The following is a 25,954-nucleotide window of genomic DNA, read 5'->3' as shown; positions in this document are numbered from 1 at the left end:
CTAGCACAAGAGGTGCTGTACCCAGGCTTCATCATGTACTTTTCTCAGCTCTACTTGTAGCATAAGAACAGCATCAATAAAGAGAACAACTAGAAAAGACCCAGACACCAATATGGGGCAGGAGAATAAGGTGCCATACAAAATAAATAAGGACCAGTGCGTCAGACCACATCAATAATGTAGGTCAGCAAGGATGTCTAGGAGTAAGCCTGTGTAAGGTTTTTGCAATTAAGACAAGAAAATCCTTTGACCCCACGGCATGTCTTCTGAGATGAATATCCCATGGCTACAATTAAAAATATTGTTTGGGTTGGTTGACCCTCACTGCCTACATACCCTGAGCTTTTAAAGTATTTGCTCTTTAAGGTGAAAGGAAGAGATTGTGACGGGATAAGAAGGTTGGGTCTAGAACTGAAATGGAAGTTGCTGCTGGCAAATTTCACTTCACTGTTTTTTTCTTAACTGCTAACTTGACTGTTTAAAAAAAAGAACAAAAATTACTTTCAAGGTTAGATTCATATTGTCTTTTCCCCTCTGCTTATCAGTAGATTTAATTTTGGTAATTTGATTTAATTTAGTCAGCCTACGTATCTCTTAACAACCTTTGAATGTTCAGAACGCAGATGTGCATCCGATGACTAGCAGGATTGAATGGCAGAGGCTGAATGCTCTCACAGCCATGCTCTGCTTTTTCCAGCAACATCCACAAACTTCACAAGACAACCATAAGGAAAGCAGAACTCCCAAGACCACTGTTTAGTGAAAAACAGTAATGCTTTTGGTTTTCACCATCTATTGTCCAGTGACCTACAGCAATGCCAGCAATGCGTGTAGGACTACAGCTGTTTGACATACTGCTTATGTATTTCCTACAGCCTTCCATAGAATTCTACACAAACTACTTCAATAGATGAATTAATTATATCTGCAGTTGGTATAAATCAACATAGCTTCATTATAGTTAATAGAACTATACTGATTTATCCCAGCATACATTTAATTAAAAAAAGTTTACTGAGCCAAAATTTTATGCAGAGACACTGTTTAATTTGTTCCCTTTCTGCAAATTTCCTTTCCTATGAAAGGAAAGGAAACAGCAGAATGTTCACAGTGAAAAATCAGAAGTGGAATGGACACACCAAGAAAATGTGTACGATGCTCAAAAAAGATGCATAATAGTACCGATCTTGCTCATTTTATAAGTGACTTCTCTAATTCCATCATTTTTCTGTATTCCAATCAAACTAACATCACTAATATTACGTAAGCTTTGAGAGGGGTAGACTTGCAGAGACCATGGATTTCTTATGATAACTCCTTTTCCCAAAAGCCTCCTCCTATCTTTTTCATTATTCTACAAACTGAAAAAAATCAACTTGATTACTGCATTGCGACATGTAAACACAAACAAAAGAGAAATATCCGTCCATTAGTCTGGAGGTGTCTGGCTCAGCTAAGCTTGCCATAGCATTTGACTGTGCTGAAGTAATCACATTTTAGTTTTTAGAAAATGTACCTTTAATTATACAGTTATCTTCAAGACAAAAAAAACCCATAGTTTTTCTTGGCTCTCAGAAGACAGCATTTCATGCCCCGATGATTTTTGTAAAAGGAATTGAAGAAGTAAGTCTGAATAGTTTGAGAATAAATTACTCCAACATAAAGTGAGCTCTTGTTCACCAATACTTACAAATAGCTTAAGCAAAGATAAAATAATGTGTATTGTAATTAATATTTTAATTTGCTAAGAAAAGCTAAATAGTGATTAAACCCCTTCCCCTCCTCCTTCCCCCTGATAATAATGAAGCTAGGCAATTTCAAGAGAAGCAAAGCAGCCAAGAGTTTAATGTCGCTGATTAAGAACAGGTTTCCACGGTGGCTATTATGTCCCTTTTTAAAAGGCGAAAACAAAACCAAGCCTTTTTCCTTTTAGAGCTGTAGGGTTTCTTCTGCCTTCGCAAGGCAGACAACAAGAAAATGTTTAGGGATAATTAAAGGCAATTAGGCTCATCAAGGCTCATTTCTGGTCTAGCTCCACTTCTTCTTCCTACAATGTGTGCTAATTGCTGCTTCAACATACCAAGTAGCCTGGTTTGGTGGGGTTTTTTTGTACTTCCACAGACAAGACTATTTGGTCATTACCAGCTTTGACAGTGTGAATAAGAGACTCCTGATTAGCTTTTTGTTTGCCTTTTTAAAGATTTGTACTACATGTCCTATTGAATCTGATAATAAAGAATTATAAATTAACACTTAGGAATTGTGTAGTACCTTCTGCTAGAGGATCTCAAAGTTCTTTGCAAACATTAATGAATTAATTCTTTCAACGTTTGTGTATAATAGGTATCATCATCATAATTTTGCGGACTAGTGAACACAGACACAAAGAGGTTAGGTAGCACATTTAGTGTCACAGTCAACATCTTACAATGTTGGTCCCCTGTTCACACACAATGGAAACATTACCTTGTTTGCCATAAACATATCTCCTGTGTAGCAGCTTCTGGTTTTGATTCGTTGATAGTCAGGTAATTTAAGGTATTTAAATATCTAAACTTCAAAGAGAAGTTTCTAGTTGGAAATTAGGAAGAGGCAGATATCCAGAAACAGATACAAAAATATTCAAGTACATCTACATTATGTGTTGCAGTAGAGGATATTAGGTGGTTTAACTATTGGAAGCAGAAAAGGTTCATTAGCAGAACTTGCTGATTACCAGTTTGTGACAGCTGAATCATGATCGCTTAACTCCCTCAGACCATTTCATGCAAAACTACAATCCACCTACCCAACTGAACAGCTTGAAAGCAGTTGGATGCTGCACACATCTAATTTTTCACCAGAAAACTTACTTCTCTAGTGCTTCTAAGTCCAGAACACAGAAACAGGAAACTTCATGCATGACTTTATAATTTCAAACATGCTTTTATGATTTTGAACATTTTTGAGCATCAATCAAAAACACCTCCTCCAACCGTTAAAGATGGGTAAGATCGTTTGCATGTACAGCACATAAGAGGCTGCAGCTGACCAGGATCATGGCTGCTACTTTTTTGCATTTCACATATACTACTCATATCAGTTCTGCAGCTTTTAACTGTCCTGATTTGTTATCTGCTCACAAGTAACCACAAAGACTCTAGGATTATTACTGACATTAGTTTAGCTATACCTATTTATGGTTTCTCCAGGGTCTTGAACAGCAACAAAGGAAACAATATGGACACCAGGCATTCAGCAAGTCTTGCAGTCATTATTGTAATACTCCATATGGAAACTGATTATATGAAAGTTTAAATAGACATGGCATTACCACTTCCTGTGGTGAATTTCTTTAAGTAAAAGGGTTTATTGTGAGCAGAAAAGAATGCTTTATAACAGATATGCTGTAGAGAAGTAGTTTGGCTGGAAATGTCAAGCAGTATGCTGCGCTTTCGTGCAGCCACAAAGTGAGCCTGGGAGCCGCAATCTCTGGCTCTGAGCACAGCTGTGTCTGCTGCGACTCAGTCTTTGCTCAAGGCAAGTAAGACCACGAAAAATGTCTTTGCTGTGATCAGCTTCTCTCTTAATAAAAAGAAATGAATGCTCTGCACAAACTTACTGGACCCACCAAAATCAAGTCATAATTAAGGTGCTTAAATCAGAATTAATTTTGTACCTACTTACATCCCAGACTTCAGTGTACCTGCTTGTGCACATTGCTTTTTACTGAGGAAAGTGGCACAAACCTTGAATATGGGAGTGTAGTCTATTTACAACTCTCAACAAGGTGTACCTTGGGACAAAAGCAAAATGATTTTTTTTTTCCTGAAGTGAACTTCAGTGCATTCTACAGGTAGCATCAAAGCAAGAAGCACCCACTTGGATTTTCATACTAAAAGGAATATGATTTAATAAAATTATAACACATTTGAAATCGTCAGAAACAACCAAGACAGAATGCCCCATTTTAGAAACAGAAACACTTTCCACTCTTCTCCAAAGCTGCTACCACATGGCCCTCCACACTAATAATATCTTGGTACTGCTATAAGATTGGTTACTAGGTGCACTATATTATTTTGATTCCCTGATGTTTATAACCAGGAGACACAGAAGAATTTTTTCAGGTTCATAAATCAAATCAACTTTTAAAAAAACTTTACAAAAAGACTACTTAAAGTATTTTCACAGCCCTTTTTAGCAGACTTGCTGAGTACCCGTTATCACATCTGATAATACAAACTCCCTGAACATAGTCCAATATAAGTCCCTACTCAACTATATGCTGCATAAAACCACCTACATCAAGGATAACAAATTATTTACTAGCTTAAAGTTGTCCTTAAGTTAACAGGAGTTTAATATCCTCCTTTCTGCCAGTCGTCAAACCTGTTCAGCAAAGAAAGCCTGGCTAGGCCACAATTCACAGCTTCCCTTTTCCTCTATTACATCTGTAAACATCTGTTTGGTAGTGCTAGAGGGCATTTCAAAACCTTCTGGTTTTCAGACAAATAATTACAGGTCCCCTGAATTTTCTCCTATCCAAAAGTTCGTTTAGGGCTCAGAAGTTTGTTTTATCCTGTGAAATCTGCTACTGCACTACATAAGGACAGACAAGCATTGTGCCAGAATATCCATTTTTAGGGTAAGAGCTAGAATACTATTTCTAGAAAAGCATGGGCGTTTTTTTTTTTTGGCCATTTCTTTGCAATACTGGCTGTTAAAAGGCTAGGCCTTTCCTATCTTCTGTGGCATCTTATTGACATTTCAGGCATAAACAGACCGGAATTGAAACATCACCTCTGAACAGCAGTTTCAACTGATGAGGTCCTGCACAAGGGTTCAGTCATTTCCAGTGATGTTCAAATGTCCTGTTACATTTTTAAGTCCTCACCAAAGAACTATTCATTTTAAACTACAGTGCTATGGATCATATTACTGAAAACAAGTTAGGTAGAAACTTCCTTTAATAATTAAAGAGAGCTGAAAAGAAGGCTCAGTTCTTTGATTACCTGTGACTTTGCATTCTGCTTCAGCTTTTCTTCTGGACAAGGCGGTAGACAAATGGTTCACATAGAAGGTCACACAACTTCATTCACTTAACGCTGGAAGGCTGTGCTACATATATTTATATACATACCAGGCATTTACCTGATGTTCACACACCAGGCTTTTAACTGAATATAATGCAAGCTGGAGTGCTCTTTAGCTCATAGTAACAGTAACCTAAGGCAGAATTTCCAGAGCTTATCTGTAGGACTCCATCCACTTCTAAACTTCCTTTATCTACTATACTTTTCATCATGGACAATAGATATTTTCAAAGCCCTCAGCTGAGACAATTCCATGGTTTTCCTTCTCCTGAGAACATTAAGTCCATTAGCAGAATCCCTGTTCTCATGTACTCCCTTGAAGCTTATCTTTTTAGCCTTTACCTACAGCAAGTAGGTATAAATTATTATGAAATAACACACTCATGTTTTCTAATATTAAACTTGCTGGGTCTTAACTACTTCCAACTCTATTACATTGAATGCAAAAGAGTTTCAAGGAAAAGGAGAGGAGAGGAGATCTTGAAAGATCTGGTATTTAAATAAATGAAGCACTGCTAAATTACTAATTGCAATCAGTTTGCCTAGCCTCTGCTCCCGATTCAAAGGGAAAGGTAATTTTAGCATCCCAAACATGCTTTTACATCCCAATCCCCTCAGTCTGTCTCTCATACCTCCAGCTATGCATTCTGCATTAGCCCCATGTTGACTGTGAACACTGTGGCATTTTATTGGTGGAGCATTACGATTTATGAAGGTAGTCACTTGTGGCTAAAAAAAAGAGTTCTCCCTTTTCTGCTAATAACCATTTCAGAACAGACTTCCATTTTCTGTATGAGTTTTCTCAGTAGTACTTGCTGCAAAAGTACTATGTGGAAAATGCGCATCCTTGCTCACACATTGTGGGTTTGCGTTTTCCAAAGTATTGACTGTTCCTACCTGTGACTGGAGTCAGCATGAACTGCAAACAGTTTTGTGTTTGGTCCTTGGTAGGTAAGTACGTGAGACTGTAATTTCTCTGCTTAGATCTCTCAGTAGCATAGAAACTATAGTCTCACGTACAGTCAGAGCACTAGGCACTCCATCAAAAATCCTATTATTTTGACAGGGGTTCTCTACGGGAGTTTATGATGAGGCATTTTCAAGATTTAACCTGTTGGAAAGCACCACACAGATCTAGTATTCTAAACATTCTTCCCTTCCTTGCCTAAGAGTCTAAATCAGTATTGGTTTTCATTATCTGTATATTCGTCTTTCTGCAGGCAGGAGTCTAGAGCTGTCTCATACTCTCCATAACACAGAAAGATCCAGTGCAATATGGACTGTCCACAGCTGGTATTATTCTTTCAGAAAATAAAACACTTTACAGCCAGTTTCTCAAAAACAATTCTACATAAATATTACCTTACTACTTACGATGACTTGTTTTTATATGGCTTTTCAAAAACCTATCAAATGGACAAGTAACATTTTCATGCTGTAATAAAAGGTATGTATCCCTGTTTATTTAAAAAGAATGGGGATTTTAGAATAAAGGCTACAGAACATCTGGTGCCTATCACAGAAATCACCCCTACTGGAAGACAAAGCACATACTTACCTATCACTAGATGGTGGCAGTACAAAAAGGGGAAAAATTACAATACCTGCGAATAAGTAATAGTGCTTCAGATTTCTGCTTTCAGCTCTTAAGTATGGTACTTCTGTTTTTTCTGTTTTTTATAGTATATGTTTTACCACATTACAAATGAATCCATTCTAGGGTCTCACAGGCTGGGTATAATATGACTAGATCCATGGCAATCTAGCAGGAGTGATTCACAGCACATCATTTGTGTGAAACAAAGGGGAACCTAACCCATACTATGTTTGTATCTGGTTGAAGAAGATAATACTTTCTGTGCTTTACATCACACATTTGTTATCTTGCTATAACATAGATTTTGCTTGAAATTATTTGGCCTTGTATCACTTACGAATAGATGGAAGAAATGGAAGAAACTTAGCATGGGGGCTTTCATATGAAGAAAGACAATGGACACCCTTACACTAAGAGCTACAGCTTAATTCGTAACATACATACAATTTCAAATTGACTTCACCTAGTGAAATGAGTCTGACTTATCATTTACAAAAATAGTTCTTGAAGTGATCCATAGCATTTTGCTGTTTAATTTGTCCTTGATTAAAATCCAGATTATGGTCCCTGATCATAACACTGAGTATTGAAATCACTCACGTTATTTCAGTTGCAGTTATCACTCAATTGTGTATGAGTAGTTACTCATGAGTGGGAGAAATGGCTGCAAGCATTTCCTTTAATCCTGAAACTTTTCTCTTCAGAGACTCCTTCAGCCTTCGGCTTCTAACTTGGTTACCAGCTGAACTTCTGTTCTGCCTCTCCTGTTCTTCCGTGACATTTTTACTCTTGTTGTTCTTATTGAGTAAACTGGCTTCAGGATACATTTAGGAGCATTAACATTACAACCTGAAGAACGTGATGAAACTTGTTAAAATGTAAATTCTCTTATGTAAATAGTTTTTTCCAATTTTAATTTAATGTCAATAAAGGAAAAAAAAAAAAAAGGCCCAGAAATGCCCAATTTAATATCAGTAAAATAAAATTAACTGAAACCAGCTGGCAAGACTTATGAATTTAGATTGTTTTCTAGTTTATTTTCTTATTTATTATTTTTTTTAAAGATGGAGTTTATCAGTCAAAATTTTGAGGTCACTATCCACAGAAAACAGGAATGGAGAAAGAAAAGAAAAAATAGAGGGAGGGAAGGCTTGAAAATGCACAAAGGTATCTCAGAAGAAAGCAACTCACTGTACTTCACTGTGAGCTGAAAATGCCAGCTGCAAAGACCAGCTCTTGTAGTTTGTGTATTTGTTTTTTGAACAAACAAAGGTGGCTAATGGTATCCTGGGCTGCATTCAGCAAAGCATTCCCAACAGGTCTGGGGAAGCGATCCTTCCCCTCTCAGCACTGGTGAGGCCACACCTGGAGCACTGTGTCCAGTTCTGGGCATCCCCGTATAAGCAAGACATGAACATACTGGACAGAAGGCCACAAAGATGATAAAGGAACTACAGCATCTCTCCTACAAGGAAAGGCAAAGACAGCTGGGACTGTTCAGCCTGGAGAAGAGAAGACTCCGGGGGGGATCTCATCAACAGGTATAAATACCTGAGGGGAGGGTACACAGAAGATGGATCTTTTTTCAGTGGTGCCCAGTGAAGGGACAGAGGCAATAGGCACAAATTGAAACACAGAAGGTGCCATTTGAACATCAGGAAACACTTTACTGTGAGGGTGACTGAGCACTGGCCGATGTTGTCCAGTGAGGTTGCGGAATCTCCCTCCGTGGAGGTATTCAAAAGCTGTCTGGACATGGTTCTGGGCAACTGGCCCTAGGTAGCCCTGCTTGAGCATGGGAGTTAGACAAAATAACCTCCAGGGGTCCCTTCCAACCTTAACCATTCTACGATTCTGTGATCTTTCTGAACTAATCTCCCAGCCTTCCAAATAGTCCCTGCTATACCTTCTCCTGCTTTGATCCACACAGTAGCAATCCTAGGTATACACAGTGCTCGACATTCCCATCTCTGCTTGTAATATATTGCTGAATGTATTGCCAGGTACTGTCTTGGTGAACAAAGTGCTATCTTGCTCTTTCCATTTCCATTCTTTTTCTTAGCAGCCTTCTAGACATCAATTCTCTCTTGCCTTGGCATATATCTCTGACAGTTAGAAATAGTAACTTTGGTTAAAGACAGGTGCGTCTGCATCTTTATAGAAAATTTTACATGAATTAAATGGGAGCTGTCAGTTTATCTAGAAAAGTTAGTTCAGAGATCAACATTTTGGATTCTCAGCATTTGGGAGCAGGAGTCCAATAAATGTGTACAAGCCACAAATTACAGGTAAAATTTTCACTCACATAACTCTGGGGGAATCCAATTTTAGGGGATGGGTATAAACACATCAGTTGAGCATTTGCACATACCTGTGATTAGTGAGGCAAATTATTTAAATTTGTTGCTACAAACAGAATATTTGCAACATAAGTAGGCACACAGAATTCTGGGCATATCATGCATAATTAAAAAACATTGGCTAAAGGTTTCTTCCCTAATGAATTTTCTCTAAGAAGCAGCAATCTTAGAACCTCTGTTAGAAATGCCTGGAAGCATTACCATTAAAAATCAAACCAAAACAAAATGGATTTTTCTTCTAACTACTTCTTTTTCTTTCAGCATAGAATAGGCACAGCTACTGTACTTCTTTTCTTGCTGTCTTTACTGCAAAGGATGTTGTATCTAGTAAGATCCCATTAAAATCATCAGCAAATAGAAATGTCTTTAACCTAGATTTAAAACCAAAGCCTGATCCAGTATGTAAGATCTTGGCCAGGAATTTGTTCCACAAGCACCATCCATAATGACTGAGAGGTCAGAGGACACTTCGCTACTCATAAGTGCAAATGGAACAGTAAACATACTAGAGTTCACTTGCTGCCAATTGTAAGGCCAAGGCTTGTTTTGCAATAGGGCATGGAAGATTAAAATAACACAGGAAACTTGGCTAGAGGATGGGTCCAAGTGGACCTTGAAGGAAGCAATTACTTCGTCCTACTGTACTCCCTCTTCCTCCCTCTGCTCTTTCACTTCTTTATGTGCTTAACTGTAAATTACCCTCCACTCCTTCTATCACTGGTTTAGTATTTCCTTGTACCAGCAAAGTGATATGAGCGAAAGCGAAGGTACTAAATTCCTGCTGTAAAACCAGGACCAATACTTGGTGTCTATGAGCTCTGCAGCACTTTGAGCACTGGAGCTGGTGACATTACAAAGCTTGTTAATGTAAAATCTTCTTTGTGTTACATTTTTTGCAATACATTTTACAAAAATCTACCCCAGGGAGCCAAGGGGCAGTTGCTTCTTTATTACATTTTAGAAGAGCCACATTATTAGCGTTCCAGTCTATATATTATGAAATTAAGTGGATACCCTTGGGGTTAATTCCTTGTTGTAATTGTAATGAAAAGAAACAATTTCTAACCCTCCATTTAAGATCTATAACTATTAAAATCCACTAGTCTTAGTGACTCCTGGGGCCAGTGAAGTACTTCAGTGTATATGAAAAAGGGCACTCCTACAGTGTCCAATATCAGTAATTTATAAAACTAACAGCCTCCAAGTGGGAAAACTAACAAATGAGTTTCCATTGAGCCCCTCCCTGCTGTTTACCGTTGCATGCTGGATGCATCAACTATGTAAAATTATATGCATATGGAAATTATGGAGCTGGGTTCCAAGATTATATTTTGCCTAGAGTAGGAAAGGTAGAGCAGGAATCACACAATACAGTGATGAAATACAAGGAAAAATCATGTAATGCAGACACAGAGAATCTTTTTAGGAAAAAAAAAGTTAAAATGCAACATTTTTTTTCCAGAGGCTTGCCCACAGGAAACAATACAACTCGCTTCAACAAATTTTAATTGATAATAAACACCTTTTTTTTAAATAACAAAATATTAACCATCTATTTAAAACCATTTTCTTCCCTCTGAAAATGCTTGATTTATAGATTTATTTATAGAGCAGTAACAATGCTATTTCTATTTTCGATGTCTTTATTGTGTATGTGGCTGTACTTTTTGTGAGAATTCCTGTTCACTGGTGTTTTCCTACCGACTTTAATACAGTCAGCTTTTATGTCACCATATGTGGCAGGTTTCACTATTTCTCCTGCACACTTGTACCCTTTTTCACTTTTCATAATGCTCAAAAGAGACTAAAAAATTTTCGTAAATGAGATGGGAAAAAATAGATTTTAAACCAGCAGCAGTTCAAGGGAGATGCAGCAATACTGCACTACAGAAACCTGTTGTTAAATAATTTTCATGGGCTCACTAGGTTTCAATTTGACAGCAAACCTTTAGCATGTAATTCAGTTTGTTAGCAGTGAAATAAAAGTACATCATCAGATAGTGTTTTCCAATTTAATATGCTTATTAAGATCATTGTTTCTATTAAGTTAAAAATTGTATAAGTGCATTATTGTCTAACACAGCATAAATTCCCATTTGGTATGCATCCATGCTGAACGGACATACTAATTTTATAGTAGGAGAGTTCCCTAGGACTTTGTTAGAGTTGCCTTGTGAAAAAGAATATCCCTTTAAGATTTCAAAAATGGTCTGTCTTTTGGATAAAGGTTTAGCTGTAGTTAACATAGTTTTAATACTATATATCTCTTTTTATTTATCATAGTATAAATTCCCTTAGGAGAAAGGAAAAGGATCTTACTAGACACGAAAGAAATAAATAGTTGTTGTTTTTAAAAATACCATTCTAGCGACTAATAAAATATAAGTTGCTGTGTACAGAGGAGTTTAGACTCCTCTGTAGGAAAAGTTTAGTTACTGGTTATTTTTAAGGGAGAGAAGGTATGAGGTATCATTTTACATACCACATATCAGTGAAAAATGGGTTTATTTTTATTAGTATTTATTGCAAATTCATGTTCATGTTGCCTGTTACTATTGGCAAGCCATACTGGAGAATGTCCATATTTCTCCCGTGTTTGCAAACCATGGACAAATCTGATCACTCACAGCTTGTGCGGTCTCTAGTCATCACACAACCCAGTGAAACTGCATCAAGACCTCAGGCTGGTGTCTTAAAGAGACCTAACTTGCCAGCTTGAAAGCGCAAAGACCTGTAACTCTTGTCTGCCTTCAAGGACTATAGAAAGTTGTAATACAATAATTGCAATAAAAGATTAAATTGGAAAGCTGATAAAGAACTACAAATACTTTCATTTTCAACATTGGCCCTGTTTAATATGCTGAATCGATGGGTCTTCAGCAATTGATGATTATTAGAACTTACATAAAATGAGCAGGTGGCCTCCCTCTCACCAGAGAGATGTTAGCATCACATCTAATGAAACTAAACAGAACCACTGTCAATAGAAGGCTGGAAGTTTAACACTTTACATGATCATTACATCCCTTTTAATAAATCAAGAGCTGTTCAGAAAATACGTGGCTATCTGTAGGAAGCAGACCACTTACTATCATTAATTGTGCAGGTGGTACAAAGGGCCACACTTCTCAAGGCCAGTTGCTAATTATCCCATATCAAATATGGATAGGCTGACTTGCTGGGCAAATAACTGAGCACAATGTTGACACTGGGAAACTCGGCAAGAATTGGAAATCATTAAAAAATTAAACAGGGAGCTCTGACCTTTGAACTTCTGATCCTTTCTTCCTTATGTCTTCATAGAAATGGGTTTATTCAAATCTGCCTGCAAGTCCCTGTAATTTCACTGCTGACCATGTACTGAAGGGAGCTTTTCTGAAGTGAGACTGAGCAACACACTGATGAGGCTGGGGTGCTTGGAAACTATTGTCCGAATTTGCAATAAGAAGCATATCCATTTTATTCTAGCATCAGAAATACTATGCAGAGTTTTGGCATTAAATTGCTGCCAGTAAAGCCATGCAAGTGCTGAGAATAGGTCCTTATTATATGTCTTAGACCATACACAGGGTGGATGTTAACTTTGTCTAACAGAGAAAAATGATATAATACCCCAGAGATGCTGAGTCTGTGGACTATGCCTATTTACTTTGATAGCTGTAGTAGAGATTTTTATTTGTACTGTGTACTGCATTTAGTCAATGCAAAATTGTTGTTGGGAAGTTGAAAATAAACATAAAACACAGCACAGATGCTAACATCTGCTAACTTGAATAACTGTAGTATAACTGCCTAAAAAATCCTTGTCATTTCAATCTCGTAAAGTAACTCTCATTTTTTTCCTTACTCGTATCCCTTACTTCTGCAAGTACAAATATCACTACATTTGTGAAAGAAAGTATTCACCATATGTATATGCACCAGGTCTGAATGGTAAACATATATGTAATTATCAATATTGTTTGTCTGAATCTGATAAAATAATTCAAAGTGAAGAACAACACTGGAGCATTCCAAAAAGGTAGACACATGCTTATGTTTAGTTATTATTCATGAAATAATGGCCAAAAGTAAGAATTTGCTTGTTACAGGGAAAAAAAAAAAAATCAAACAAAAAAAAGCATTCAACTTAAATGGCTTCTTTTCAATTTTAAAACTAGTCATCTTAGCTACTGATGTAATCTCTTTCGAATATATTCCTAACACAAGTTAGCTGTATTTTGCAGACTGCATTTTGTGGAAGAGGAAAAAAGCACAAGGTAGAACCTCTTCTTTCTTAATATGCACTGTTGGTATCTCATTTGTAGATAGTTGCTGATAAAAAAAGAAATAAAAAAAAATAAAAAAAGAGCATTTGTTGATTGAGTGAAAATCAGCATCAGATTTTTTCCACCAAAATGAAACCGTTTCCTCAAATAGATGGATGAATTGCACTCATATGTGTGACCACAGGATGCTTGCTGTTACATCCCAACTACAAAGCCATAATCAAAAGGCAGAAAGTAAGAACAAGTATCACTCCAGAACCTAACTTGATTCAGCATTCACCTGGGAGAAGGGAATCCTGGCTTCCAGTTTCTGCATCCAATTAATATTTGGAATATTTCCATCCTAAATACCTCTTAGCTACCAGGGGATGTGGATTCAATCATCAAGTGCAGACAGAAACTGAAGCCAGGACTCCCACATTCTTCTCAGCACCACCGTGCAATCAGATAAAATCAGGCACTTGCGAGATGGGTGCAACCCAGCCTGAAGGGCTGACAGGGATTGCCTGATGTCTTTAACTCTTTTGGGAAATCAAGGAAAAAAAAAAACGCCTAGCATTGTGGGCCAACACATACAATAAATATTAAAGTCATATCTGAACTACCGAATCGAGTCACACAACACAGAGATAACTTACCCATGGCTCCTGCAGATTAGCACTGTTGTGGCATCCCAAGGTTGAAGACAAGCTATCAAACGCTGCAGCTCAATTTTCTGTAGAAGGACTATCTCCTCTTACTTTCCAATGAGCATTTTGCAAAATGTGACTGCCCCAACCAGAAGAATGCAGAGCAGAAGGAATCGTACACCATCCAGGCTCACCCTGGCACACCTCACCATGCCCACACAGCTGGATGAGGGTTTTTAATGGGTAAAAGGGACAACTATGCAACCCGAGGAGCCTTTTTGTCTCTTCTTGATTCTCGCAGATTTTCCATTGTGATCAACTTGCTACTTGCTTAACCTGTGAACAAATAAAAAGCAAAGTGAATGACCTGTCACCTCACTGATGAGGAAACAGTTCTTCAGTGTGGTAGATATTGGGAGCCGTTTACAATGCAGGGATTGAAAGTGGAAGAGCTGGTGTGCTAGACAAGTACTGCCTACAAGCACCTCATTCAAGTGCATGAGCAATTGCTTTTCTCCATACATTGTGTTTAGAAAGTGTAATGGTCATACAGCTGCTTTGTTCTCCACATATATTAAAAGCAGATTCATCACTGAGTTAAAGAAAATAACCAAGTACTGTCTCCACAGACTTTTAAATAACAGTTCCTCCCCTTTTACTGTTGGCATTGCTACAGATGAATAACAGAATATTGGATGCTTGCTACAGATCCTTCAGCTGTTCCATTTGCGAAGAAAATTTGAGCTCTTTTAGAGAAGTATGTCATAGCTCCAGCAGAAAATATACCACTCCTGAAGCTTCATTTTAATAGCTGGATAAGCCCATGGATCTGGCCAGGTTTGTTTTCATTTTTACACTGGAACTGTGAAAGTTTCTTTTTTATACTCTTTAAGATGCAATTAATAAACCTGTCTCTGATCAAGTATGTTTATTTCAAATCTGAAACTTAAAACAGTTGATTATGCTGTGAGGGAAATATTCTGGGAAAACAAACAAACAAACAAAAGCCCAACAAAACAAAGAAAAAATAAAACCAAACCAAAATGAAATAAAACAAAACACAAACACCACACACGAAAATTCAGAAATGTTTAGCCATATGTAAAAGTAGCATTCAATTGCAAATGGGGGTCACACAAGTGTTACCTGAGGCTTTATACTTGTCACAGAGAGACCCCAAAGTTAGTTTAAGGGACAACAGGGTCCAAACCAACTTTTATTAAACCGGTGAGAAACAGGGTTTTAGCACTCCAGAAGTGACCTGAATACAGGTTTGGGTATCAGTTGAGGAAAATTATTAAGGGGCAGCAACTAATACAACAGGCAGTCCACGGAGTGCATGCACATGGCTTCACCCGAAACAATGGCGGAGCCGTCTCTGAGTCCCGGAGGAGTACACACTTGCCTGAACACGGTGCGGGATTATTTTAAAGGGATACACGTACTCGTAGTGAGTACGGAAAGTTTACACTCGCGATTCTGCGAGGGTAAATTTATAATACACTCGCAATCCTGTGAAGGTAAATTTTACTCACACACATGGCTGCCAGGCAAGCGGAGTCTCCACCCCGGAGAGTGGGGTCTCAGGTGCAGCATCCGGTTCCTGCTCTGAGAGACCCGCGACAATGGGCGGAGTCTCGACGAAAGTCCCGTTTTTATTGGCTGGTCAGCTCTGACTGTGGGCATTCCAGAAGCTTCTCTGCACCCCCACACTAGCTGTGAGGTGCCCCTGAAGCCTCCAAACATCCCCCACACCGGCCACGGGCGTTCAGCGGCTCCTTGGCGCTCCCTTCTCCTAATGGTCCTGGCCAGGGTGCTCTGGGGCCAAACAAAAGAAGCTGTTAGCCTCAAACAGCAGAGAGAGAGGGAGTTATGTCTACTCCTTCCATATCGAATGAGGGAGGGGGAGAGAGGGGGGTTTGCATCCTGCCACAGTACTCCACACAGATTTGTTTCAGTGACCCTTAAAAGTTAAATGCAGAATTATCTATTAGATTTTCCTCCTGGCAAAAGCCTGGTACTCATATCTTAAACAAATGCATTCAGTACTCTTCTTTCAGGCCAACTATGGATTGAATCATTCATTAACTTTGGAAACCTCCAGGTTTGCTGAAAAACTTACTCTTTTAGATTTCTAATGATTTTTAATTAGATTACTAATGACTACAATATGAGTTACTACCACTTGATTTACTGGAGATACTTTTTACCTAGCATATACAGTATTTTGAGTGCTCTGTCAGGAGTTTTCAATAGCAGCAAGTGCCAGGTTCAGAACTCCGAGTTCTTAAAAAATGGAATTAAAACGAGCTCAATACTCCCACACAAAACCAGGAGAAACAAGTATTTTCATGAGACCCCTCACTGGACAATACATTCTGACTTGCAACTAAAAGTTTCAGTACAAAACAAATAGTTCTAGTAAATGGAACTGGAACACAGCATTAATTTAGGAAAGCACAGCGACAATGTGAAACCATTTTAAAAGTCAGTAAAATCTAGGTGTATCTGCTTTAGGAGGGGCGTTGGACCAGATGGTCTCCAGAGGTCCCTTCCAACCCCACCCATTCTGTGGTTCTGTGAAAAGGTAACCCCAAACAGGGTCTAGAACAACTGATTGTTGGTAGCACCCCAGACCCGTTTGGACAGGCTCCTCTCTAGGCTGCAGGAGAAAGCACTGCTCTACTTCTTGTTGCCTGCACTGCCTGCTCAGATCTCTCTTGCTGGGTGATCTCTCCAGCTGAAATGCCATCTCTGTGTGGGACCAGCGTGGCCTCAGCACTTCTATAGGTGTTGTGAGGGATTTTTGTGGTTCTGGGTAGGTGTCTCCCAGGGAATCAACAGAGACGCAGTCCCTGCTGCAGCTGCAGAGTAAGTTCAGGTGCTCATCCAGTCTGTTGGTGCTGGAGAAAGGGAGATCGCCCAACAACTCATTTAGATCCTGAAGTCTTCTGCAAACTTCTCACTACCTTCCACCTTGCTGCCAAGTCTCCGTTTTCATCCCCGTCCTTATGCTTTGGAGGAGGCTTAACAAAATAGTAGAGTCCAGTCTACCGAAGACACATTTCTGTAATTAGGCAAAGGCTCAAAACGCTTGTTTATGTCCTTTGTGCGCCCTCTGGGTCATGCATGGCCAAGTTGCTTCCATTCATTACTCAGAAAAATAACATACCAAAAGCCCAGTAGTCAAAATTCAAATGGATATTTGCACTGTCATAGGGCTTGTTATTTGTTTTGTTTATTCTGTCTCTTCTTGCATTTCATCAATATATGAACAGATTTTCAGCTGTCATCTGTACTCAGCAAACTACATCAATAACCATTGCAATTAAATTTAGCCACATTTTCCTTTAAAATTGATTTAGATTGCACAGTCATAGTTTTGGATATACTTCTTATAATTTTATATTCATCTTTCGTATATATTTATCATTTCATGCATATAGATACTCTTCGAGAAGTCCTCCTTGGTGGCTTCTGATCTTGTGGCTGTTTTCTTAAGGAAATGTAACTCTATGCATATTTGGATTAAGAAATACAAGAATAGTGTGATGAGTAAAAAATATAACAAAATTGGAAGACCACAGCTTCTAGTCATTCAGTAGTATATATTAGTTTGATAACATTGAGTTAATAAACATGAAAAAAGAAAGTAGATATTGTTCAGTTATTGATGTTTATTCTAATACCAAATTCCTTATTTGCTACGTGTCAATCCTTTTCCAAAGTTGCTTACAGAAAACACTTGTGTTAGAAATATACATAGGGTTTTGTTACACATAACAGGAGATGTTAAGTCTTCTCTGGTTTCAAATTTTATGAATATACACTGTAAGAGCGACTTGTACTTTTCAGGGCAAGATCACAGATATCCATAATAAGATACACTGAAAACATACTCCAATTCCTTAGTTCTGCCTCGGAAACAGACTGAGGGCTTAATATTGCAGCCTGTGCAATATCAGTATCAAGATTTTTGAGAGAAGCAGCACCGCATTTCTACCATTGTCCCCATGTCGGTAACAATGAAATACCAGAAAGTTTGGTGCAAAGCTGATCTTTAACTACACTAAATAAAGTCAAATCACATTTCCTCCAACAAGAGGGTGGCAAGGACAAATGAAGAGTTGAATATCTTTCAAGTTCCAAAGGCTGTGAATCCTTGTTTGTTGGAGGTAGTTTGATTTTCCACAGATTTTTTGATAGCTCAGAAAAGAATGAAGTCTCCAAATATAGGCCAGAACATCTGTGGCCCAGATAAAGAAAGTGATAAACAGTCCCATGATAAATGATATCTCAAGGAAGGATACCAGATAGCTTGATGAGTACTAAAGAATTTCCATGTGGAGAACAAACACTATCAGAAAAAAGGAAGACATGGTAAAATCAAAAAACATTTCAGGGACATGAGGCAAAAGGAGAAGATGAGGAAATGCAGCACTTGTCTTTGGAACTGCACTGAAAGTGATACTTTCCATGTTAGTCTTTTTCAACCATGGCAACTGTAGCTTTTATTGAAACTCACCATTTGTGTTGGACACTGAAAATATTCAAGTTATGATGTATCACAAGTGTTTTTTTTCCATTAGAATTCTGATATTCTGTGGATGGAATTGAATATTACTTTACAAGAACTATTAGAAATGCTTTCTTCCTTTCAAAAAGTGGCTCCCTTGTGTCTTTTTTTTTCTTCCTCAACATTGGTAATTGGCACTGATGCCCATTTTTTTTCCACTTTAAAAATGTGGAGTGGAAAGGAAAATATTTTCATAACAGAAAAATGTCCATCATCTGAATAGTAAATTCAGAATTTAATGGCAGTCACTTTACTGTCCTCACTATGCATAATTCCTGTTTTGAAAAGTCTTAACCCTAGAGTTATAGTAGAAGCAGCAGTGCTTGCTTTAGTATTTTTCTTCCTTAATCCAAGATAAATCTCTATAATTAGAATTGACTGCATTTTAAAGGAACAGAAATGGCAAGTGGCTCTATCTTAAATTAAAAGATCTATTACCCTACACTTGGTCTACTAATTCTTCTCAGCAATGTGTTGTCTCAGGAGGCACTTTCTCATCCTTACGAAAACTAACTTACTGCAGGTGCAGAGGGAAAAACACATCATTGGAGTTATGTACTAAGTGACTGCATGAGAAAGATACATGCAAGTTTAGAGCAATGGAAAATAATTGCCAAGTATGTAATGTATGAACATTTTATTAAAAAATTTCTGTAGCATAAGCTATTCGTCAATTAAGACATTTTTATTGAAGGCTACATTTTCATTTCCCCATGCAAAAAGGACATTGGAAAGTAAAAAGTAGAGACTCACCATTCCTGCTTTCATGAGTTGAAGGCCTGAAGGCTTAGTGACCCTTGTGGTACACCACAGCCTTGTACAGCCACACCCCAGAAACCCTCATGGCCAGCACTAGAAAGCGGTATCCCCTGTCATGATATCATGGCAGGTTTTTTCAGTTAACTCTTCCTTCTTCTTACTCCCAGGATTTTCTTCTTCCTGTGTCCTGCAAGCTTATCTTTTTAACTTCACTGTCTTAGTGCCCTTTTTTGTCTTGCTCTTTACATGGCTGTGGCTTTAAATCTGGACCTTACTGATCCTGTGATTCTGTGTGCTCATGAGCCTTTCCTTTCCAAAGACAGACAAGCAGCAGGTGTCCTAAGGTCTGCCAGATGATTTGAGATTTTCAAGACCTGTTGTACTCTGGAATTAGCGATTGCTGGCAGTGTGTACAACAATAGCAATCCTGGAAGCTATCTGTTGGCTGATGCTCATAATATTTGGTGAATGGCAGGTACCTTGTATTAAAAAGTCCCAGAACCAAACCAGTCCAGCTTCCTTTTCCCCAAGATGAAGAAAAACCCTGTAAGTACCTAACCAAATGAAATATTGCCCAAAAGCAAAAATAATTCCTTCACTGGTCCTTTCTCCAAATACTTAGTTTTACTCATTCTGACAGTTATTTCATCTAGATAATATAATGTATTCTATTCTATATTTCAATGCCTTCTGTTTTTCAGCCCTGTATGTATAGCCCTTTAAAATTACACTGTGCAACCACACACTAGTATCCGCTTGAGGGATTTTAGGAGTCATCAACAGGTCAGATAGCTTATGGTTGCTGAACACAAGGTATTTTGACTCTCCTGGCTAATTCCACTTATTTCAGCAAAGCTGTGCCAACAGTGAATCTGAGCCCTCTATCTAAATTTAATCTGCTCATTACCTCCAAAGACTATTGCAAATAAATAGGCAATCAAGTAGCTAGAAGGACAGAAAAGAGGAATACGGTGTATAATAGGTAACCTTACAGAAGGCAATCAGAGCACTGATTCCTTTCCTTCCAAACAGCAGACAATAACAGTTCAAACTAATCACGATTCAAATTTTCTTTTCTGCATTTAATTGATACTCTGGAGACTTTATTCAGCTCACTGTAAATCAGTCCCTTGGTAATTGACTTCAGCAATAACTGGATCAACCTGTAGGTAAGAGCTGGATTGGGATCCGTAGAGCATAAAGACCTCTGTTTTATACAGCAGTGAAACCTGCTCCAATACATACATGTGTAAGCAATTGTTGAAAAGGCTTCAGAAGCCCTGACAATATATTTTACCTCAAACTGGTAAAACGAGCTCAATGTTTGCCCATTCTTGGCTTCTTCAGTCCTACAACTCTGAGACTGACACCTGGGAAATGGGTGTCTTTCTCCAGGGAATGAGGTTAAGAATGATTCTGTGTACAAACTAGACTAAAAAGGACGTTTCAGGTAATGCTTCCAGTGAGGACTGACTGGGGTGTCTCTTCACCTGTAGTACACAACTCACTTCTACACTTCTGTGGACTCGTGCCACCTGTCTGATACGTTCTAGTTATTACTAAATAAAATTCTGTCTATTTAGAAAATTACAATAGATATCGTTATTTAAAAGACCTTCCAAAGACATAGCAGAATCTGTCTTCAGGTCAAAGGAGAATCTTTTCTCACTATGGTTTCTAAATCTGTAAGTTTTTCTGAGGAATGGAGTGCGGAAATCCGATTGCTGAGGCTGTGCAACAAGAATGAAAGCTGAAGAGATTAAAGACGTTCAAAGTTCAGATATATCTTTACTATCTTTCTCAGCACATTGACATAGGGATTAAATACAGTTTCTCACAAAGTGAAAAAATCATTTTAATGGAGCCTAGTCAGAATTAGGTAATGTAACAATTGCTATCCTCACACCTAAAATAAGAATATTCTATCATGAAACAGAATAGCCCTTGAAGTAGGTTATTCAATAATAACTTTCCTAAAAGTGCTTGTTTATTTTTGATCAGACTTTAGTCACAATGTGTTGGGTTTTTTTCCTTACTCTTCAGGGAAACAAATTAAATTTTGGTGTCCTTGTACTGCTGTCCCTATCTTCAAACTGTTCTCCTTCAGAAACTGTGTTTTATTTCTTCTGTCTTCACACTAAATATCTATAGCGCCATATGAAGCTCTTCCATCTTACAACAGCAGTGGAGATGAGCCATCTGATGTGCAGCATAAGTTTCCATTTTACTCCAGTAGATCGTCTTGGCCAGATCATTTAGTCTTTGGGAGCTTGTGTACACAACTCTAACTTATAGCTGATGACCAACAAATGATTTAATTCCACTGGAAGAAAACAATAACTCTTGTCTACTGCAGCTACTCCAGAAACCTGCAGCATAAACTTCCTAAGTAACCTGGGGGGGTAGCAGCAGGCATAAGAACAACAAACTCAGAGTGGCTCAGGTCTACACAGCTTTTCTCATAAGCCAACATGCCTTTTATTCATAAGGCTATTAAATACTCCAATATGGGTATCTGATCCTTTGAATAGTTCTATTTTCTACCTAATAATTCATAATGGAGTTAATTCCCAGCCTTTCCCATAGTTGTTTTAAGCAGTTGAATATTCAATAAGAAAAGGTGTGGGGGACAATTGAGGAGAAAACAGTGAATTGTAAAGAAGGAAGGGCATTTTAGTCTTAAATTCATTTGCATTTCAAAAGATTAGAGTAAATCATGTGCACTTAACTGGCACTTGCTTTTTTAATTTAATTAATGCCAGAAAGACACTTTAAGACATAGTGCTCTAAAGGTGCTTAGAAGGAAAAAATTGTCCCCCAAGTGTCTGATGTGAAGAGCCCCTGGGTGACACTCAGAGTGATGCACTTTTTGAGCACTTCAACTTACTAGTGTCTTTCAGCACTTAATTAACATAATTTGACACAATTATAGATATAAACACTTTATAAGCACTTGGCACTAGGAGTGTGAAAAAAGTGTTGATCTCCATCAGTTTATAGTGGAAACAAAAAGCTGTAGCACAGCACTCAAACAAGTGCTTAGAAATGTTCCACACTATTCATAACATTCAAAGAAGCCCCAAAAAGATGAAAAAAAAAAAAGTGTTTCAAAGTGTATTCCGAATAAATTCTTTAAAGATCTTACAAATACATGTAGGAGGCTACCTAAAACAATTAGAATTGTATGAAATGGACAATCAGTCAGGGTTACTCAATTCTGCTGCTCACTAACCAGCTGCAGTGACAGGATTCATAAGTCAGTAGTATTTGGGAGAAAAGAAAAACAAATATGATGTCATTCAGAATAACTATTATTAATATCTATCTGATCTGTCATACCTACATGTTAGATCATCTGAAGGAGAACTGCGAATGTGTAGGCCGGTATGTTGCACAGGCCCCAGTCACACTGTTTAGGGCATGACTGGGTGCAGGTGGGCACTCAGTCACTGTGCCTAAAGAGGCTTTTTTCTGTTTATGCTCCCAACTTGAGAAAATATTTTGGACAAAAAGCCCACATGAAACTCACCGTTTATTTTCTTGATATTGCTAGGGAGTCCTCCACTCACTTAATGCACATAAGAGTGTTTTTTGAAGAGAAATGTTCTGCCAGGAGATACAGCTGAGGACCTGTTCCAACAGGCAGAGTTTGGCCAGCAGCAAACCCACATCAACTGCTGTTACACATGCTCCTTGTCTTATCTGAGCAACAGATCCAGGTTTTGTGCTGAAGGATCTTTCTGTTCAGCGGGGAAAAGAGCAACAGCATGAAGCTAGTGATTCCTCACAGGACACTGCAATATCACCTCTCCCTCTCTTTTGATTTTCTTTCCATGGGAACTGCTTTTAATTATTAACTTTAAAATTAATAACTTCTCTGCAGTCCAAAAATTCAAATCCGGGTGAGGACTGTTTTGTATAAACATGTGGTAAAACGATCTGTTTCTAAAGACTGATTTGAAATATAAAGTAAACAAAACAACAACAACAACAAAACCCCAACGGTGTGCTTTCTTCTCTTTTCCCTTCTCTTCATATTTATAATTTAGCATGCATTTGCTTAAGTCAGAGGCTGTGTTTTGCAAAGTGAGTGAAGTGCATAAACCCTGATATATATTATCTCTTTGTATGTGAGATAGGTCAGCTAAATTTATGAATATTTCATGTAAGAGTTACATTAATAATCTTAACACTTTGTGATCTTTTTGCCAGTGAAGTAAATGGAATGACAGTTGATCATATAAAAGATCAGTCGTCACATTAAGATAATATCTATGTAAACAAAAACAAACAAAAAGAAAATCTAAAAGGTGACAATTTCAAAGTCATAACTTACTTTCAGTAGAGTTAGCACATAACTACTTTAGAAAATTACCCATTAGAAATTGTCTCTGTTTACCTTGTTACGTGTTGGAAGTGTGCTCTTGCAATATCCATCCATTTTGATTTAGGATAGGCCTGATTTGCCTTGAAATTGTCTCTGTCATCTGTAATTGCTGAAATATTGCTTGCCTAAGCCAGACCAGAGCATCTCTTCTTTCAGGTTTGGAATGAGGCTGGGAATGGTGTATAACGGAGGATCCTAATAAAAAGACGAAAATAGCTCTTGAAAGAGGCACCAAAAGAATAAAAGAAAATTTGAGGCAGTAGGAATTACAAGATAATCTGAAAAAAATCAAACTGATTTTTTAGGTGCCTACCAGCAGAGACTGCAGAAACTATGGCTTTCCTTTCTCTCTCTGAAATTTGCCATCTACCAATTTAAGGCATTGTTGCAGCAAAGCACTTAAGCACTGCTTAAATCCTCTTGAAGTCAGAGGGATTTAAGTAAGTGAATAAAATTATGTGCATAGTGAAGTACTCGGCTGGGCTGGGTTGCATTGTTGAATTTGGCCATGGACAATTCTGAAAGATTACTTCAGGACTGAAACTGTTATCTGCAATTTCCTTGACAAAAGAAGATGTATTCTGTCTTTCTCCCTCTAATACCTTTGAGATAAATATGAGAACAGAAATAGCTAAAACTGGTTATTTTTCAGGGGTGAGAAGGAGGGGGAGGTAGTCTCCAAGAGAAAAAAATGCAAGCTGTTTTTTATTTCCTTTCTGGATAAATATGATATGTTTCAGGTTCTTGATCTATTTTTTCTAACACCAACGTCTTCACAGCCGAGAGTTCAGTCTCTCTACTAAGTTGCACATTATGTCTTTCAGCTGTTTGGGTGTTGCTTTGAAAAACACTAATGGTTAGAGGATTTTTTTTGAAAAACAAACAAACAAACCAACAAACCAACCCCAAACCAAACACCCCCTTTCCCCCAAATTCAGCTGTAGTTGAGAAAAAGTCCAAAATTGTGATTGAAAAAGCTCTAGCCTCACTGCTATCTAACCACAGAGGCATTTCTTTGTTTGACTTAGTCTAATTCCTCTAGGATCTAGAAATCTGTTTCAGAGCATGTTCAAAACCATTCCAGTTTTAGCAGTTCATTTAGTTTGTCTTAAACTTGATAGAAATCCAAAAATTATGCAGAGGATTCCTTAAATCCTGAAGGGTGCAATCCAGGGGGGGTGGAAAATACACATAATGTACAAACAGAATTTACTCTCAATGAAAACCTAGCTAAATATTCTTTCATAATGAATGCAATAAAATAATAGTGTAATAGCCTAGGAGGGAGAGCACTCATTACAAATAGGGAATGTGCTAAATTCCTTCTTCATCCTGAGAGGGTTTACACGTATACCTCAGCAAAAAAAGCCCCACGTTTAACCATTAAGTTTCTTTTCCACAGGTGCATTTGAAAAGGAAACTGGTCTTCAAAGAACAGTTCTAGGTGCATAACCTGGGCAGCTTTGGGACTGCAGATCCCAAGCAGGCAGAGTTCAATCTTCAAACCCTACACCAAGTAACTTGGCTCTAGACAGAGGAGGAATTTAAAGCAGATTTCTTGAAACATATCGCATAACCTTTACTTACCATGCGGATGTTTAGATAACTTTTCTTAGGTCACAATTCCACATGTTCTATTCAGCTAATGCAGAAGAGATTAGATGTCTAAAGATTAGACACCTAAAAATTCCTGAGCAAAACCACTTTTGGATGGTTATGATTTGTATTACACTTACCTATTAGAAGTTAGTTTAGCCCTCTTTGTGCAACAAATGATTTCAGCTTAATGGTTGGTATGACTGTAATTTTCTTTTCCATTAGAAAGAAATTACAGAAGCAGCTTGTTTTGTTTTTCTTTTTTAAACAGAAATAATATAAAGAGTTGCTTTTATATTATACTAGCTTATTCACCTAATTGCGCTAGCAAAAAATGTCTTCTTACTGTCTGGATAAATGTAAATAAAACTCTGTGGTGGAACGGTTGACCTAGATGACAACTATCTATCTGTTACTTCTCAACTCCGCTATTTCATCAAAATACTCCGGCATTATGGGACTATGTCAGTTATAAGACAAATAGGGACCATGTGAATGTGGACCTTATGTATAGCACAATGCCAGATTTCTTAATAAAAGCAGTCCTGGAACAATCAACCTCATCCCTTTGCTCATTTTCAAATCCTGAATTCATTCAGCTTATATTATAACTTTCTTCCCCAGACAACAGGCATTTGGGACCCTTTGGAATTCCAAGGCCCTTTACTCACAAAAGGTCTCGTTTTGTTGCACTCGTAGATTTTTTC

General features: G+C 37.9%; 1 long non-coding RNA gene across 3 annotated transcripts in view; it reads right to left on the bottom strand.

Annotated features, from left to right (window-relative positions):
• Positions 1-23,841, bottom strand: part of LOC139828317 (uncharacterized) — a 48,300-nt gene extending 24,459 nt beyond the window's left edge. For 2 of the 3 annotated variants that reach the window (XR_011739804.1, XR_011739805.1), the window contains exons 1-4: positions 23,664-23,841; positions 22,794-23,004; positions 15,465-15,747; positions 13,939-14,265 (exon numbers count right to left, since the gene is read on the bottom strand). This is a non-coding gene — a long non-coding RNA (uncharacterized lncRNA). The remainder of the gene's footprint in view (positions 1-13,938; positions 14,266-15,464; positions 15,748-22,793; positions 23,005-23,663) is intronic. The other variant, XR_011739806.1, reaches the window with a different exon arrangement.
• Positions 23,842-25,954: the final 2,113 nt, after the last annotated feature.

This window comes from Patagioenas fasciata, chromosome 6, assembly GCF_037038585.1.
Source record: "Patagioenas fasciata isolate bPatFas1 chromosome 6, bPatFas1.hap1, whole genome shotgun sequence".
Classification (NCBI taxonomy): domain Eukaryota; kingdom Metazoa; phylum Chordata; class Aves; order Columbiformes; family Columbidae; genus Patagioenas; species Patagioenas fasciata.
The sequence above is the reverse complement of the archived record's forward strand: the minus strand, read 5'-3'. Positions and strand labels throughout refer to the sequence as shown.